This window comes from Lissotriton helveticus, chromosome 6, assembly GCF_964261635.1.
Source record: "Lissotriton helveticus chromosome 6, aLisHel1.1, whole genome shotgun sequence".
Lineage (NCBI taxonomy): Eukaryota > Metazoa > Chordata > Amphibia > Caudata > Salamandridae > Lissotriton > Lissotriton helveticus.
Genome location: NC_136067.1, coordinates 608,676,526 through 608,694,271, shown reverse-complemented (window position 1 = coordinate 608,694,271; position 17,746 = coordinate 608,676,526).

Here is a 17,746-nt window from a genome sequence, read left to right as displayed (position 1 = left end):
AACAAGAATATATATGAATATAGATTGTGCAACGAGCGCAAAATCACAGCCACTAAATGTCACAAGCATTAAAGGAAGAGACCTGTCCAGCTCAAATGATCATATTTACTCCATATCAAAAGTACACACCAACTTCCTCTAGGTAGTGAGGAAGCAAGAAGATATGGATTTGTGGAATATCGAATAAGTCCAATAAGAATAATAGTTGACTGTGAAGATGTATACAGAGACTCTCGTCAAGAGGGGTCCATATGATAATCTAAAAACAGGGAAATGAGGAAATCAATAACTATTCTACCTCTTGTTATGATAACCAATCAGTAAGTCCCTATATGGCTAACATACCAATCATACTCACTAGATATTGTCCAAAACCTACATCTTCCTTATCATAAAGGGAAAGTGCCAAAGCATATGCAATATATCCCAATGACTTGAGTAGGTCACAATGTATGGCACTTTTAAGTCAGATTATAATCCCCGTATAGAATAACCTGCAGGAGCAGAGACAAACTGGAAACATTTCATAATGTCCCCCTGTTCCAGATCACATCGGTTATTTGAAGAGAGGATAGGACAAAAACCCTTATTAACAGGAACATGCCATGCTGAGCAACATAGGCTTCCCAGCATGAATAGCCACTATAATATGTCTCTCACCTCTATAAGGAGAATCTCACCCCCCTTATAACATACAAGAAAAAGCCCCTCCCCCGGCATAATAAGAGACAGTCATGATCTCTAAGTCTATACTTCGGTATTGGCTGTAAAGTATAAGTCTAAACCCTACCACAGTTAGACACCTGTGATAAGTGTTGTTAGTTACTACTAGTGTGCCGCACCATCTAACTTCAATACTTACATAAGGGAAGATATCATGGGTCACTGCAGTTTTAGTAGTCGACCCACTTAAGGCTCGAGTCTTCGGAATATCAAGAGTGTACTTTATTCAAAACTAATATAATAAAACAAGACCGGAAATGTCATATAATATCCGAAATATTATAATGAAAAAAAAAAAAATGAAAATGATCGTATTTAGGGGGCATATTTAAAAATAAAAATTTTATGCATGTTACCAAATTGAAAAGGCAAATATATCTACCCAGAGTGTGACAAATAAATCAAGGAAAGCCACAGTGGCGACCATCCTATAGTTGTTGGTCGGACCAAGAATAGCATACCATCAGTTCATGTTTCTGTATGGCATCCATCTTAACACAGATTATTTTAAAACGGGGAACAGCATCTCATAGGGAAGAACCGTGTCTGAATAGATTCTAACAGATCTGTAATATTTCAACATTACAATGAAAACCGGTTTGTTCCCCTGATGTTCTGAAGGAAAGTATCTTCCATACTACAATCACGTCTCATCCGAATCATTTCCCCATAGGGGATATTTTTGATCACATGATGAGAATGGGCACTTTGAAAATGTAGTGCACTGTTACATGCAGTGCTTTTCCTATGAGTACAGCTCTGAATTTGAATGTCGTGTACAAAAAAGGTGACATCCAGGAAGTCAATTTCTTCACTGCTATAGTTGATCATAACCCTGACATTGAATGGGCATAATACTCCAAAAGTTCTGGGGCAGGTCCATCCCAGAGCATGATAACATCAACGATGTACCTGCCCCAGAAAATGATATGCTCCAAACAGTGTGCTTTGTGCCATAGGCCTGCGCCCAGTCTGCCTTGCTTTCATCCATTATGCCCAGGGTAGTCAGTGGTGCATGGGCCAAGTCTTTCTGTGTGTTCTCTTGATTTTAAACATCATTTAGGGCATGGATGCCATTGGATTGGGGTGATTTTTGTGTGTATTTCGATTTTTTGGGTGTTGTTGGGGCCTGGTCCAGGGCCTGGCCATGTGGGAGGGGGGCATTTTGAGGCCTGGTCCAGGACCGGGCCATGTGGGTGGGGGTCTAGGGGCCATTTGAAGCCAGGCAGTGTGCTTTGTGCCATAGGTCTGTGCCCAGTCAGCTTTCATCCATAATGCCCAGGGGTAATCTGTGGTGCATGAAAAAATTCTCTCTGTGTGGTCTCTCTCTCTTCTATTAATTTAAACATCCATTTTGGATTAGAATTGCAATTTTTATTTTGGGTCTTTCCGTTTTTGGGTGTGTTGTGTTAATAATAATAAATGCCTAGTTGCAAATATTAATTGAAGCACGACATATGCAACATTTATTTAACTGATGTTCCTGTGGCTTCCTTTGCTTTAGGTGCACAAAGACTGACAACCAGGAATCATCCTCATCATCATCACTTGTTGTAGTGCCAGGAAGAAGTCCTGCTGCGGTGTGTGCACAACATCACGTGACGTCACATGTGGTGGCCACAGACAACTCTGCAACTCGTGCAACTGTGTCCTGCTGTTCTGACATCTGAAGAAGATGGGCCCAAAGAAAGGTGGTCGTAGCTCCTCTACCAAGAAAGTTGCCAGTGCCACTGCAAGTAAGAAGGAGCAGAAGAAGCAAGTGGCGCCACTTACCAAGGAGACTGGTGTGCCGACAGACACTTTTTTGGGGGAAAAAACTACGCCTGCAGCAGCGGTGTCCGCCGGGGACCAAGCGGGGAGCAGCACAACCGCTTCATTGGTCTCAGTGCCACCACGCCAAGTTAGACCCAAGTTCATGAGTGCCGCGGAGGCAGCCTCTCTAATTGCTCTTTCACCATCGACAAGTGATGTTCGCGTTGACTCATCAGAAAGTAGCATCCAATCAACGCAGGGTGTAACTCATCTGACGAGTGTTCAACCACAGCCGCAACGACAACCACAGGTGCAACAAGGAGAGGCGCAAGGAGAGGCGCAAGTAGAGGTGCAAGGGGAGGCGCAAGGGGAGGCGAAAGGAGTGGCACTAGGAGTGGCACAAGGAGTGGCGCAAGGAGTGGCGCAAGTAGAGGCGCAAGTAGAGGCGCAAGTAGAGGCGAAAGTAGAGGCGCAAGTAGAGGCACATGGAGAGGCACAACTGCCCACAATGCTTGTTCCTTCAGAAGTAGAGGCACATCAGGAAATCGAGATTCAAGCAGCGGTATCATCCGAGCAAGCCACTCCTCCTGATGATCCATTGTCTTCCAGATCCCCAGCAAGAAAAAGGTCAAGGAAGGTTAGTACAAGTTCTTCTTCAAGCCGCATCCTTCTGATGATCTACATCTTGATTATCACCCACCAATGCAGTCTGAGAGGGAGGCACGCCATGAGCCGACAAAGCTAGCTAAAAGGAAGGTTCCCGCAAGGCTTTAACTAATGGGTGATGATGAAGAAGAAGTAGAAGTGGTGTATTCTGCTGCTGAAGAACAGTCTGACGATGACGACCCAGTCATCACAGTCGTCACTCCAGCCCCAGCGGGCATGCAGCAGACAGACATTTTTACCCTATCCAAAAATGCTGCTGTGCAGGATGTGTGTGGTGTGGCACACCAACACAGGTAACTACTACACCAACACGACCTACAGCTTCCATATTTACTCTTCAGAAGGGCCGGCAGGGACCTCCATCCAGCTCGACCTCCATTACCTCAAGTAGTGGTGCTGTAAGTGCACAACAGAGTCAAATTCAGCCACGCCCATCCTCCACTTCATCTGGCATTGAAAGTAGCACCTCCACCACCACCAGAAATCTCAACTCCCCAGTTTGGGACTTCTTTAGTATTAGCAAAAAGGCGGAAAACCTAGTCATTTGTTCGATTTGTAAACAAGTAGTTAGTCGGGGTAAGCTTGGTACCAAACTATGGTACCAGAGGCCAGAGAGGTCATCTCAAAAAACACCACATTATCCAGTGGGAGGCACACCTAAGTAACATACGGAAAGCCAAAATTACAAATCCAAATGTAGACATTGATATTGCATCTGAAGACGAGGAGGACCTAATCGTGCAGGGGGGAGGTGAACAACCGAGAGACATGTTTTCTGGTACACACAGTACCCCTGGCAGCAGCACTGCAGTGGTAGTGCCCACACCCTCCTCTAGCCGAGCAACATCAAGGAGGCACAGCAGTCTGGTAGAGACACCAATGCGAAAAGTACATCAATGAGCCTAACTGGGTTGAAGAGGTCTGGATCCTCATCACATATGAAAACGGTCCAGACCACCATTAAAAGCATGTTTTGGTCGGAGGCGCCATTGAAATGCAACCACCCAACGGCATGTCTTTATAATGCAATGCTGGCTAAAATGTTAGCGCTGGACCTTCTCCCTTTTTCTTTCGTGGAAGGGGTGGGTTTTCTAGAATTTGTGGCAACAGTCTGCCCTAAATGGAAGGTTCCTAGCCGGTCCAATTTTGCCAGAGTTGCGGTTCCAGCACTACATCAAGATGTGCTTGAGGTGATTGGGGCAGCTTTGCAGAAGAGTGCTGTTCACACTATCCACCTGACAACAGACATGTGGACCAGTTGCCAAGCCGTTGATTACATGTGCATCACTGCACACTGGGTTTCTTTTGCGGGGGTTAGAGACAAGAATGCTGCAGGTGGTCACAGTGCCACACTTTTTCAAGCTACTCGGAAACATGCAACAGTAGCCATGTTTGCCATGGAGAAATCTCATACTGCAGTAAACATTTTGGAGGAGTTTAACAGTAAGGTCTTTAAATGCTGCATCCAAGAAAGCGCATGATTGGTTATGTTTCCACGGATAATGGCAGTAATATAGTTAGGGCCATTTCTGATGGTAGGCTATTTCAGAGTGCCGTGTTTGGCGCACAGTGTTAACATTGTTGTTCAATATTTCTTGAAAAAAGAAAACACAGTCAGCAAGTTACTGACCACCTGCCGAAGAATCTGCACACAATTCAGCCATTCTTTTAAGGTCCGGAAGCAGCTGAGGATCATTCAACGTGTCCGTAGAGTGCCAGTCAGAGGACTCATCCAGGAGGTGGCAACACGTTGGGACTCAACCTTCTACATGCTTGAGCGTCTGTTTGAGCAGTACTTGGTAATCAATGAGTATGTCTTTAACGCACAGGGTGCTTCTATGAAAGACATGAGGCTAGAGGTGGAGGAATGGGACCTAGTTAAAAGCCTGACAGACATGCTTCGTCCTTTTGAGGTCCTCACACGTGAAGTCAGAAGGGAGGACTGCACTTTGGGCAAAGCTATCCCATTGTTGCACATGCTAGAGCACCAACTGAAGGCGATGTCTTCAACGTTCCCAGATGATGCTGATAAGCATGACGCATATCAGTTGGCGGAGAGCTTATTAACCCGCCTACTTAACAATGCAAGGCTTAAAGGAATACATTGTGAACAACATTACATTTGTGCCACTATTCTGGATCCAGGGTACAAAAAGGCACTGGCCAGCAAAACATTCATTACTTTTAATGAAGCAGATGTTTCAAAGTACAAACATTGGCTAGCTCTGTCAGCCACTCGGTTCGAAAAAGAGCGGCAAGAAATTGACGTACCCACCACAAGTACTACTGAATCAGCAGGCCATCCGGCACCAAGATCCACTTCTGTGGCCAAAGTCAGTCACTTTCCCTCAGAGCCGTTACCGACACCAGCAACCGTATCATCATCTTCACCTTAACCAGGTCCAGCCATAATATTGTCGGAAGCGGATTGGATAACTCATCAAGGGTTTGCTTGTTCCAGTGTTGATGCAAAGGCCTCAGATGGTACGCAAAGTGGAGCACCCCTGGATGACCTTGAGTGGATGATGTAGGCCTATCTGGATGACCCAACAGAGGTCTTCATTGATCAGAACCCATTGCTGTATTGGTATGGGAAAAGGGGTCAATGGCCACTGATCACCAAGCTGGCTCTAAATTATTTGTCCTACCCACTCGCAAGCATATCTTTTGAACGTGTTTTCAGTGCTGCTGGTGCCATTGTATCTTCAAAAAGGACCCGCCTCTCGCCCAAAAATGTGGAGAGGTTAACAATGATCAAGATGAATCAGCACTTCATACTACCAGATTACAAAATACGTGAATCCACGCAGGAAGAAGGGGACACCGACTTAGGTGACGGAAGTTCTTCTCTGTTAGCTGACCTACTCCTGTTTCAATTCACAGAGTTTGAGAACGAGCTCTACTTCCCAGACACCTAGGCCTGAAATACTGTCTTTTTTGTTGTTGTCCTTATTCACTTTTATTCCTGTGTGTCTTTCTTTCTTTTGCAACTTTTAGCTCTAATCACAACAAATCCATCAGCAGCCCTGTCTTCATCTTATTTCCTTATTGAAGATGCCGGTGTCTGCATTCCTGAAGTTCACAACTCAGTCATGCTCCTCTATCCTTCTCCTCCAGACTCCCCCTATCCATTTCCCTCAAGGCAGATGGCTGGATTACGCAGAATCAAGAAACTGTCGCTTCGTAGACGAGTCCCCTCAAAAGAAGTGGGACTGGAATTACTGAAAACAAGTAGTGAATAATAGCTACTACTACTCACCAAGCCAAGGGATCTTGACGCCAAGCAGGTCGAGCAGGTCTTCTTTGCCTGGTTGTAGGTGCGCCGGACCCCAGACTCCCGATACATGGCCCGGCACACCTTTCCCCATAGCTGACGACTCTCCCGGAGCCCGTACATGGTACCGGGCCTGCCGCCTGCCGCGTCGGTCTTGGGGAGGTGGCGCTGGACAAAGAAAACCAGTGCAGCCACCTCCACCGCGCTAAAGATCTCCCTGGGACTAACTGTCTCCCCCCTTAACCGCCCATAAGGGAGCCGGCTACGGGGTGCAGGACCCTTCCCCTTCAGGTTTTTGCCAGCTCCCTTTGCCATGGTCCTGGACAGTTAAAGGAAAATAAAATAGGAAAAAATAGGGAAAGTAAATAAAAGAAAAGAGAGTTAAAAAAAAGTAGTTTTAAAGTAACCAAAAGTAGAAAAAAACACAAAATATAGATGTACAAAAATAAAGAGATAGATAATGAGTAAAAAAGATTTTAAAAAGTTCAAACAAACAAAGGATTACAAAGATTAAAGGAGGATTGAAAAAGCATGCCCAGAATTATAGCACTGAATGAAAAACAAGTTTGGCCGGGCCCATTGCGACCATGTGGATAAGTTTGCGAGATATTTCCCCCGCGAGCACGCAAAAACGGACGTGAACACGCAACTGCGCCCCGCACATAGGAATGCACAACGCGAGCATGCAACTAGAGCCCGGAAACAAAACAAGATGGCCGCGCCCATGTACGACTGCATGGGTAACTTCGCGGTAGCCGCGCTGAAAAAAAAACCCTGCGAACACGCAAAAATAAAAAATCTGCAAATTCGCACAAATTCGTGGATTTTGCGGACCGCGAATTTGTTTACGCGCGAATTCGCGTACCGCGAATTCACAAATTTCGCCCATACTTAGTTCTAACATATACCTAAAACCAGACATGATCATGATTACTGATATGAAAATGTGATTGTTACACTTATGAGTTTGAGTCTACTGACATTAAAGAGACCTGATTATTGTTGTTCATCCTATTAGAGATTCCTGATGAAGCAATTTTTGGCTAGTTTCTCTCCTCTGGGGTCTGTTAACACTGTGCCTAAGACATGCCCTCATATAATTCTTCCATACTATTTTTCTTATCTTTTTAAAATTCTCTTTCACTTTTATCTCTTAAATATGTCAATGAATTGATTATATCTTCATTGGAGTAATGCTGGTGCTTCTGTGCATGGCACCCGTGACTGGGGTGTAACCTAAGATTGGTGACTTTTTCATAAAATTGGACACTATTGAATTTCTAATTATATAAAACTTTCCGATTTCCATTGTAATGTTGAAATATTACATATTAGATCTGTAGGAATCTAATCAGACACGGTTCTTCCCTATGAGATGCCGTTTCCCTGTTTTAAAATAATCCGTGTTAGGACGCTATACAGGAACATGAACTGATGCTATGGTATTCTTGGTCCGACCAACACCTACAAGAGGGTCGCAACTGTGGCTTTCCTTGATTTATTTGTCACACTGTGGGTAGATATATTTTCCTTTTCAATTTGGTGACACGCATAAAATGTCGTTTTTTTAAAAATATGCCCCCTAAATACGATCATTTTTCAGTTAAAAAAAAAATTATATTATTTTGTATATTTTATGAAATTTCCGGTCTTGTTTTATTATAATACTTTCGAATAAAGTAAACTCTTGATATACCGAAGACTCAAGCCTTACTATAGGTAATAAGGTCCTAGAATGGATATAAGTACCATTCTAAGATGGCCGCAATAAGAGAAAGGCATGTCAGGACATGGGACGGCTGCCTATTTCCATGACTCGCAGGTGTTTCTAATGGATACCAGTTACCACGAGTATTTAAACCGGTATGGGAAAGCTGTTGGTTTCCCGTCTTTTCCGTCCTCCGGCTGTGACGTTTGGTACTTTGAGTATATCGTGACAGTCTAATGTCGGTAAGCCGGCTGGGGAAGTACTTTGTTTCTTGCTCACTACAACTGGTTATGCTATATTAAATAATTTCTCGATTAGTTATTCACACGAGTGGGAATCCCACGTAAGAATTTTGATTGGGGAGTGTGCTGCAGAGCTCTTAATAAGAGCCCGCATGCTGGACATTTTATAACCTCTTAAGGGGGAACAAAGGTTGTTGTTCTGTGGGATTGATTATACAATCACCAAACAGTTGGCAGGACACTATGCTCACTTCCGTATTTGAAGCGCTGATTTTCTGCTTATAATTTCGGAAATGTTTATCGCCGGCTGCTGCACTGATATACCATTTGACATAGAACACATTTAGGGGGAAAGTTTTGGAGTTTATGTTGTTAAACCAAGCAAGGTACACTTAGTCCTTTAGGGAAGATATGAACCCGGATAACTGTGGGATCTATCGGATAACTGATATGACCTTAGGAAATGACCATATCTCTATCTCTTGGAGGCTAGGCTTTTTAGCCTCCATGCTCATTTATCCCCCTTATCTTCATTTATAGGTTGCAGGTATTGAACTTGGCCACATAACTCAAAGAAACGTGTATAGGGATACGAATTGGGTCGACTACTAAAACTGCAGTGACTCATGATATCACCCCTTATGTAAGTATTGAAGTTAGATGGTGAGGCACATTGGTAGTAACTAACAACACTTATCACAGGTGTCTAACTGTGGTAGGGTTTAGACTTATACTTTACAGCCAATACCGAAGTATAGACTTAGAGATCATGACTGTCTCTTATTATGCCGGGGGAGGGGCTTTTTCTTGTATGTTATAAGGAGGGTGAGATTCTCCTTATAGAGGTGAGAGGCATATCACAGTGGCTATTCATGCTGGGAAGCTTATGTTGCTCGGCATGGCATGTTCCTGTTAATTAGGGTTTTCGTCCTATCCTCTCTTCGTATAACCAATATGATCTGGAACAGGTGGACATTATGAAATGTTTCAAGTTTGTCTCTGTTCCTGCAGGTAATTCTATACGGGGACAATAATATGACTTACAAATGCCATACGCTGTGACCTACTCAAGCCGTTGGGATCTATTGCATATTCTTTGGCACGTTCCCTTCATGATAAGGAACATGTAGATTTCGGACAATATCTAGTGAGTATGATAGGGATGTTAGCCATATGGAAACTTACTGATCGGTTATCATAACCAGAGGGAGAATAGTTATTGATTACCTCATTTCCCTATTGTTTAGATTATAATATGGACTGCTCTTAACAAGAGTCTCTGTATACATCTTCACAGTCGACTATTATTCTTATTGGACTAATTCAATATTCGACAAATCCATATCTTCTTGCTTCCCCACTACCTAGAGGTAGTTGGTGTGTCCTTTTGATATGGTGTAAGTTTAATCATTTGAGCTGGGCAGATCTCTTCCTTCTATGCATGTGACATTCAGTGGCTGACATATTGCGCTCGGTGCATAACCTATATTCATATATATTCTTGTTGACATTCCAGATAACCCCACTGTAGATGGGAAACGATGTATAGGCTACGGACCTGGCTATCTACTGGCTCCTTTCCTATTGAGATTGGCTTTCCCCAAATATTGAGTGGTGGGTACTTCACTATGTTTATTTTGACTGTACTGCATGACTTGGTACCAACATGCCTTTCATGGCATATATGTTTGATATAATCTTTTCTTGCATCCCTCAAGCACAAGATTTTGAGGCGGTTGGCTAGTGACTCTCTCTCTGCTTCTATTATTTCTTGAATCATCCTGCTTCTGATGTTCTCTCTACCTCTGGGAATCCTTAGTTATTTGCTCATAATAGATAGTTTGCATGAGCCAAGGAGGACTTGAGTAGTAAGTAAGTAAGTAAGTAAATTCTTTATTGCGCGGTTAATTAAAACCATTACAAAGATTAAAATTTCTGCAACATTTAAAACGATTTTTAGGAAGGGGAAGGGATAGTGAGTGGTAAGGAGAGGGGAAGAGAAAGTAGAAACGAAAGTGGGGCTATGTTACAAAGGTCTGTCACTTGTTCCAGTGGGCTTTGCCGGAGCACGAAATTGTCATTCAAGCAATGTTCTTAGGTCTTGACAAGAGTCGATTCATTGGATGTGGGCCTCGTTTTTGTTTTTTACAAAGCTGTCCAGAAATTTTACTGATCGGCAGATTAGTTGAGGGTCCACTGAACATAGGATCTGTATTATCGCTGATCGACAAGTGCGGACTCCTTGCTCGTTAAGTTTATCCTTCAGCCTGTGCCTCCGATCTTGATACATGGCAGGACAGATGCATACTATGTGCATAATGTCTTGTTTTTCTGCACCACAGAGGTCGCATTCCGTTGATTCTTGCGGTCGCCATTTGGGTTGGTCTAATTTTGTGGGCAGAGTGCCCATCCGTAAATGGAGAAATTTACGTTTAAGTGGCATTGAGAATGCGGTGTCAAAGTAAGCCGCTGGAGTAAGCCTTGTGTACGAATTAATGGTCATCCAGGCGTGGGTTCGGCTGCTAAAAGTTATTTTGTCTGTAAGAAACGAGTGTTTCTTAGCAATCCTTTTAACCACCTGGTTGAACGAAGGAACAGACAGTTTTGTTTCCCACAAAGTTCCCCGCTCGGTTGATTCTAATGAAAGATTTAGGTACTTTAAATAGTCCGATTTCGGACTAGACTGGATTGCTTCCCAAAGTGCGCTGTTCATTATGTTCTCATGGTTCATCCAGACATTATACCAGAATTTAATGGCTTCATATTTTTTCAGCAAAGCTTGAGATTGCAGTCCGAACTCGAGTCTAACTTGAGCTGGAGAAGAACTATTTGCTAGCAAAAAAACCTGTTTGTAAACTTTGGTTTGGATTTTGTCCAGGAGGGTGGCACTTTTCCATTGATGCAGAACGCTGCCATATGCTAATGTGGGCAGTAATTTTGCATTCATTGCGATTAGCAAAGGGGATACGAGGGGGCCCTTTAGCTCAGTAGCCAGTCTGACAAAGGCGTGGAGTAGGGTTTCCCCCTTATTTTCTATGGCTTTGAAGTGCTCTTGAAAGTTTAAGCGCTTATCTAGGTATATCCCCAGATATTTATAGCTGTTCACGGCTTCCAGGTGATCATTATTTATTCGGAAAGTTGGCTGATTTTTACGACGTCGTGTTATGAGCAATGTCTTTGTTTTCCTGATATTTATTGTAAGTAGATTCCTTTTTGTGTAACTGGACAGATTGTGTAGCAGTCGTTGAAGGCCGATTCTTGTCTGGCTCAAAAGTACCACGTCGTCCGCGTAGGATAGGTGCGTTAGACGAAGGGTACCTAGCCTAGGTGGATGTGCGTTGACCTTGTCTAGGCATTCTGTCAGATCACTCATGAATAAATTGAATAAGTGTTGAGCCAAGACGCAGCCTTGCTTTAGTCCATTGTCTGTGTAGATTTTCCTGGTCAGATGGCGCCCATTGTTGATTTTTACCTGCATCCACGTGCCGGTGTGTAGGTTGATAATGGGTAAGAGAATTGAGTCCGGTAGGCCTTGATGTTTTAATTTTGCCCAAAGCAGTTGCCTATTGACGCGGTCAAAGGCCGCCTTGAAGTCCACGAAGCACGTATAAAGCTCCTGGGAATTCTGTAGACTTTTTTCGGCAATCAGGCATAGGGCCATAGCGTTCGTCATTGTACCCATACCGTGACGAAAACCGGTCTGGTTTGGTGGTATTTTGCTGTTCGTTTCAGACCACTCTATCAGATCAGCTAGTATTGAGGACGCGTAGTATTTTGATTCTGTGTCGAGGAGGGCGATCAGACGATAGTTGTTCGGATCCTTGCGGTCTCCTCCTTTATAAGTGGGAGTTATGATCGCCCCCCTCCAGCTCTCGGGGATGCCGCCTGTATAGGTTACCGATTGAAACAGTAAATTGAATTTGTTAGCCCAGTACTGTGGGTCCTCCTTATAAATGGCTTGTGGAACGCCGTTTGGACCTGGGGCGCTATCTTGTCGACTTTTCCTGATTATTTTTGCAATGCTTTGTGCGTCAGCTTGCCTGAGGATTAATGCGGTTGTTCTGGGACCCTTTGCGCAGTTCCCTTGGTGAGCTTGGGAGGTGTCTTCCTGCTCGTAGTTTTCTGCTGTTTCCGTGTTCAGTGCCACGGCTGGGCTCAAGTTGTTGATTGAGAAAGTTTCCGTTATATGTTTGGTCCATTCAGACTCGGGTATACAGGCCATGCTTACAGGTTGGGCTGTCCGGTTTACGGAGTTGATTTGTAACCAGAAGGCCCGCGAGTCCGCTCTCTTTATGTTATGCAGTAGTTTGGACCAAAACTCATTCTGGAGTTTTTGTTTTTCAATCCATAGTAATTTCTTATATTGAGTCTTGGCCTTACGTACTGCTGCCCAGACGCTGGCATGTCGGGTTGTGCCTCGTGCTTGATGTGTTAGTTTGTTCAGGTGCCTTTTTAGTAGTAATACTGATCTGTTAGGTACGATGTTAAGTTTAAATGGTAATTTTGTTTTATCAGTTAGATTTGTCCTTGGAAGTTGCTTCAAGTAGTTATTCCAGACGTCTGGATTTAGAGCGGCTTCTGTCAGGAACTCTTCTAGCAAATTTTTAGCGTCGTTTGCTATCCGAGGGAGAGATTCACTTGTCCACTTGAGCCGCTTCAGGTTGATTGTTGTGACATTACCTGATAGCATAGGAGCAGGTGCGAGTTTAAGTGTATCGGTCTTGATCTCAAAGTGTTGTATAGAGTGGTCGCTGTCCAAGGAGCAGATGATGTGGAAGTCTTGTATTCGGGCGAGCAGGGGTAGTGTGACAAATGTGTAGTCCAGTACCGAGCAGGAGTTGTGGCCTAAGTAAGTCATGGAAGGGGGAATGTCTTGGTAAATTCTTCCATTTAATGCTCTTAGGCCAAGGCTTTCAAGGTCCCGCATGAGTTGTTTGCCCTCCTTGTCGGTCTTCCTTACCTGAGGGATCACCTGCGGCAGGACGTTCCAAATTTCATTTGCGGCATTAATATTGACCTCGTCCTCCGGTTCTTGTAGAAGGTTTGAATTGAAGTCACCTGTTAAAATTATCTCCCAGTCTGGGTTTTCCAAACGCAAGTTTGAGATCACAGAAATAATACGTTGGAACAGTACTTTTTTGAAAAGTTTTTTTGGGTTTGCGTATATGTTGATTAGAATCAGCGTTCTGGTGGTGGCCGTTGTTGTGCTCACTAATTATAAGATTTGCATGTCCGCAGTTGAGTCAGAAAGTTGTGTTGTTCTCAATTTTAAAGCTGTTGATATATAGACGGAAAGGCCCCATGGGCGCGCCCAAAACGCTGTAAGCGAGTCGCGCTTACGTGATGACACAAACGGCCTGGGATGTCAATTGGTTCTGTTTGCCACGTTTCTTGTAACGCTATTATTGCGTATGGGTCCCAGGTAGCAGCTTTGCCATTTTTGTTCATAATGTCTTTTGCGCCTGCAATGTTCCAGGAGAGGATTTTTATTACGTGGCTTTCGGTGTTAACAAGTCTGTCGGGAGTTCAGTTTGGAAGTGACATTTGCAACTGTAGGGGCTCGTAGACTGGGATTTCAGGTCCTCTAGCTCCATGAAGGACCGAACGCGCTGGTTGGTTCCTCAGTACTGGGTTTACACTCTTGGTGTGCCTTCTTAGGAGCGGGGATGGGTATGCTGGCTTGCCATTTCCTTCAGGAGAATTCCCCATTCCTTGAATTTAACAGTTTCTGAGAGGATGTGGGTTACTATCCCCGTCTCCCTCCAAGTCGTGACTGTACACTCTTTCCTTAGCTCATCATCCGTGGTTATAAACTCAACCGACAGGAGGTCAGCTGAAGTGAGATAGCCGAGGCTGGGGATAACTGATGTTAGACGAAGTATGTTCCTTCGGTTTAGGTAATCCTGCAGGCCTTGTTGCTCATATTCAGGAATGAAAAGAAGTTTCCCAGCTTTGGGGGCACCCTCCTTACCGAGTGATGGGTTGTCACAAGTTGTGACGATTTTGCGCTGGATCGTTTGATTATGTCTTCCGGAATCTTTGACGTTAACGTTCTGACTATTCCCAGGAGGGGGGTAGACGCCGTTCAAAGGTTGTGAGTGTGGAAAGCTTAGTGGTTTTTCTTCATTTTCTGGGTTAGTCGCGTGCCTTGTTGCTGGTAGGCAGTCGTTTATGATAGCTAGGTTCACAGTACGGCGACTTTCCCCCACTTCTCTGCTTGTTTCGAAATTGGTCCCCTTTTTATCAGTTGGAAAGGATATTTTAAGGAGATCGTATTTGTTCCTAGTTGCGTTTGTTGCAGCCGCTTGTCTGTCAGGTTCTGCGGCCGTGTTGAAATTGGTAAATAAAGTTGGAGATGCTGTGTCATTGGTAGCTGTCTTTTTTGCAAATTCTCTGTTGGTCCTGTACTTTCCAAACTTAAGAGTAGTCGGTTCTTCCTCAATGCGTGTTAGCTGGTTCTGCTTGTTCTGTGGACTTGGGATCTGTTTGGGAAGTGATTCGGGTTTTCCCGATATGGTTAAATTAGTTACGGGAGGATTATTAGGCTGACCCTCAGGAATGTCTTCTTGGTCAATAGTGACATTTGATCCCGTTGGATTACGAAGCTCTACACCCGGAAGATTCCCTGCACCCGATTCTTTTGGCGGGTTAAATCCTACTGGGTGTGATGTTCTGTTTGGTAAGTTTTCCTGGGGGTTTGTGTTATGGGGGTCAATTCTCACAGCATATGGCTCAGGTATTACTGGCGTCCTCTGGTCCGTGGTGTTTTTGTGTTTCAGCGTCCTCGTCTGTGGTGAGTTAGGAATTCTGGCACTCCTAATTTTTGCTTTAGTTAGGTCGAAAATAGGGAAGTTTGGTGTCTTCTGCTTGTGATCAAGCTCACTACTGCGACATTGGATTCTAATTTTTCTAGCCCTTTTTTTTTGACGTTTGGTGAGTCTTACCTCGGGATCAAGATCAGGGAGTTGATCAGTTGTGGGAAGTTTATTACTGCTCTGCTGATTGATCACAGCGGTGCCAGATTTTGGGTTTTGCTTCTCTGGGTGATTAGGTATAGTAAAAGTCGGATTGATGCATTTGTCGTTTCCTTCGGTCCGCTGTTGGCAGAGGGCAGCCGTGTTAGCTGCCTCTATGGTCGTGGGCTTGCTTGCGTTGTGTGCTTGGAGCTCTTTATGGTCGAAGGAAATCAAATCGTTACTCAGTCGAGTACTTGCAGTGGTTAGGTTAGTTTGTTTGCATTCCTGCAGAATGTCCTTCAGAATGAGTGGCAACTCCTGAAGTTTTTCCAGTATGGGGATGCAGGTGCAAGAGGGCATTGGCTTACTTAGGTAGACTTGTTCTGTTAGATGAATGAATGTGCCTGCCATTGCGTCAAGTTTTTTGTTTATGGCAGCTATGTGTTCCGCTATTGTGCCCATTAAGTATATTTGTACATCTAGTTTGTCCGACTGCATGTTCAGCGTTTTTATTGATGATTCCAGTATGTGACCCAACGCCTGATGTAGCGTGAGTATAGATTCTAGATTACTTTTGGGATCTGTTTCAACTACTGGTTGTGTTGTATATTCTTTATTATGAGTAGTGACCGGGTCCAGGTCGATCTGACCGTTTGGGAAGTTTGTGTGTTTAGATTCGTCTGTTAACTGTTTAATGATTGAATTTCTTTTGGTGACTGCTATGTCCGGTGTCAAGGAGCTTGAGATTTCTAATATGGACACTGGCTTTGGGTTGTCCTTTCCGCAGATGCTTCCATATGTAGGTAGAGACTTTTCTTTTATCAAATCTTGCGCCGTTTTATTCCAGTGAGGGTCGTTGCCTGGTTGGTACTCAGGGGACCTGTGATTGGTGAAAGGGGTAGGATTATTGACTGCGTGTCATAAATCGTTATTACCGAGGCCTCTAGTGCGGCAAGCAGTGAATTGTCCTTTATGTTGAGTTGGTTCATTCCACTTCCAATTGTGTTGGTGAGCGGGTAGTCCCTGCACCTTGTGGGCCTGCCATTGATAGCTGTTGTGGGTGTTTCAGGGTTCTGTTCCTGGTTTAAATCTGTTGTGTTAGCTATCATCAGTTTCAGATTTTCGTTTGAGCGTGGGGCCATTCTAGGGGGTGAGTGATAATTGAGATGAACCTTGTCTGATGAGTCGCTCAAGTGATTTTTAGGAGGGTTGTCCCTTTTGCTGACTGATCGCTGGTTGTTAAGCTGGTTGTTAAGCACGTCAAAATTGGGTGCCTGGTTTTTTGGTGTAACGTGGTGCGTGTGACCCTCTAGTAAGTTGTCCAAAGCTATGTTTGAGTCTCGCACTATTGCAATTTTTTCCTCTGCGTCGGTTTCTGCTGCGGATTCGTGCATGTTGTTGTCCCTATGTACTAGGGCATGGCATTGCATGGTGCGTTTCGTTGACTCATGGGCGGATTCCCTACAGTTGTAGGCCTGCTCTGTTCCATACGATGCAGTCGGTGTGACTGGTTGATCTGGATGAACTACCAACGATTGCTTTTTCTCCATCGCTATACTGCAGATGTTTGGCGTCATTGGCTTCTGTAGGCCGTTTGGAGTTATCGGCGTTGAGTAAATTGCTGACATCGGATCCCTCATGAAAGTGAATTTCCCAGCAGGTTTCGCTGATCCAAAAATTGAGTAGGTAGGGGATATTAGGTTGGGGAGTTGGTCAGCTGACTGGATGTGGGCGGGGGATTTGGACTTAGCCTTGGCTTTCTTCCTGATATTTCTTGGTGGGTTTACTCTCGGCCTCCCTGATCTCATCTTTCCACTCAGCTGGAATCAATTGGAGACGGGTAGTTTGCCTTATTGTTTAGTAAATTGTAAATTAGTTGTTGTTTTACTTTTTTGTTTATTTGTAGATTCTTGTGTTTTCTCGCCATCAGTTCGAAAATGCCCCCACCGCCGCTGTAGCTGCTCAGCGGCTCTGCTGCTCCGGCTCCTACTCTGTCCCCAGGCTGCAGCGCATCGGTTTTCGGCAGCTCAACTGTGCTAAATCAGGAGCGATGACTGACTCAGTATCACAGGATGCAAGTTGTTCCTATGGGCTTATCCCTTGCGCTTGCTCTTGCTCTTGCTCGCAGCACTTCGCACTTGCAAGTTGGAGAGGTGGTTTGGAGGTGGTAGAGGTTGGTGGTTTGGATTAACTTTTATGGTATTGGTTCTTCCAGCTTTTCCTACTCTCTCTTGCCTACTGTTCACCACTCAGCTTGACAGCTTGACATCCTTATTCGACGTGTTTAGTTGGCACAGGTCTCTATTATGGTGGATTTCTGGGCTTTTTAAAAAAAAAATGTTGGCAGCCTTTGACAGAATGTCTGGTGATGCTCTCCCTCCTTCACCTTCCACCTTTATTTCCTGCACGTTTTGCCTAAAGTTCT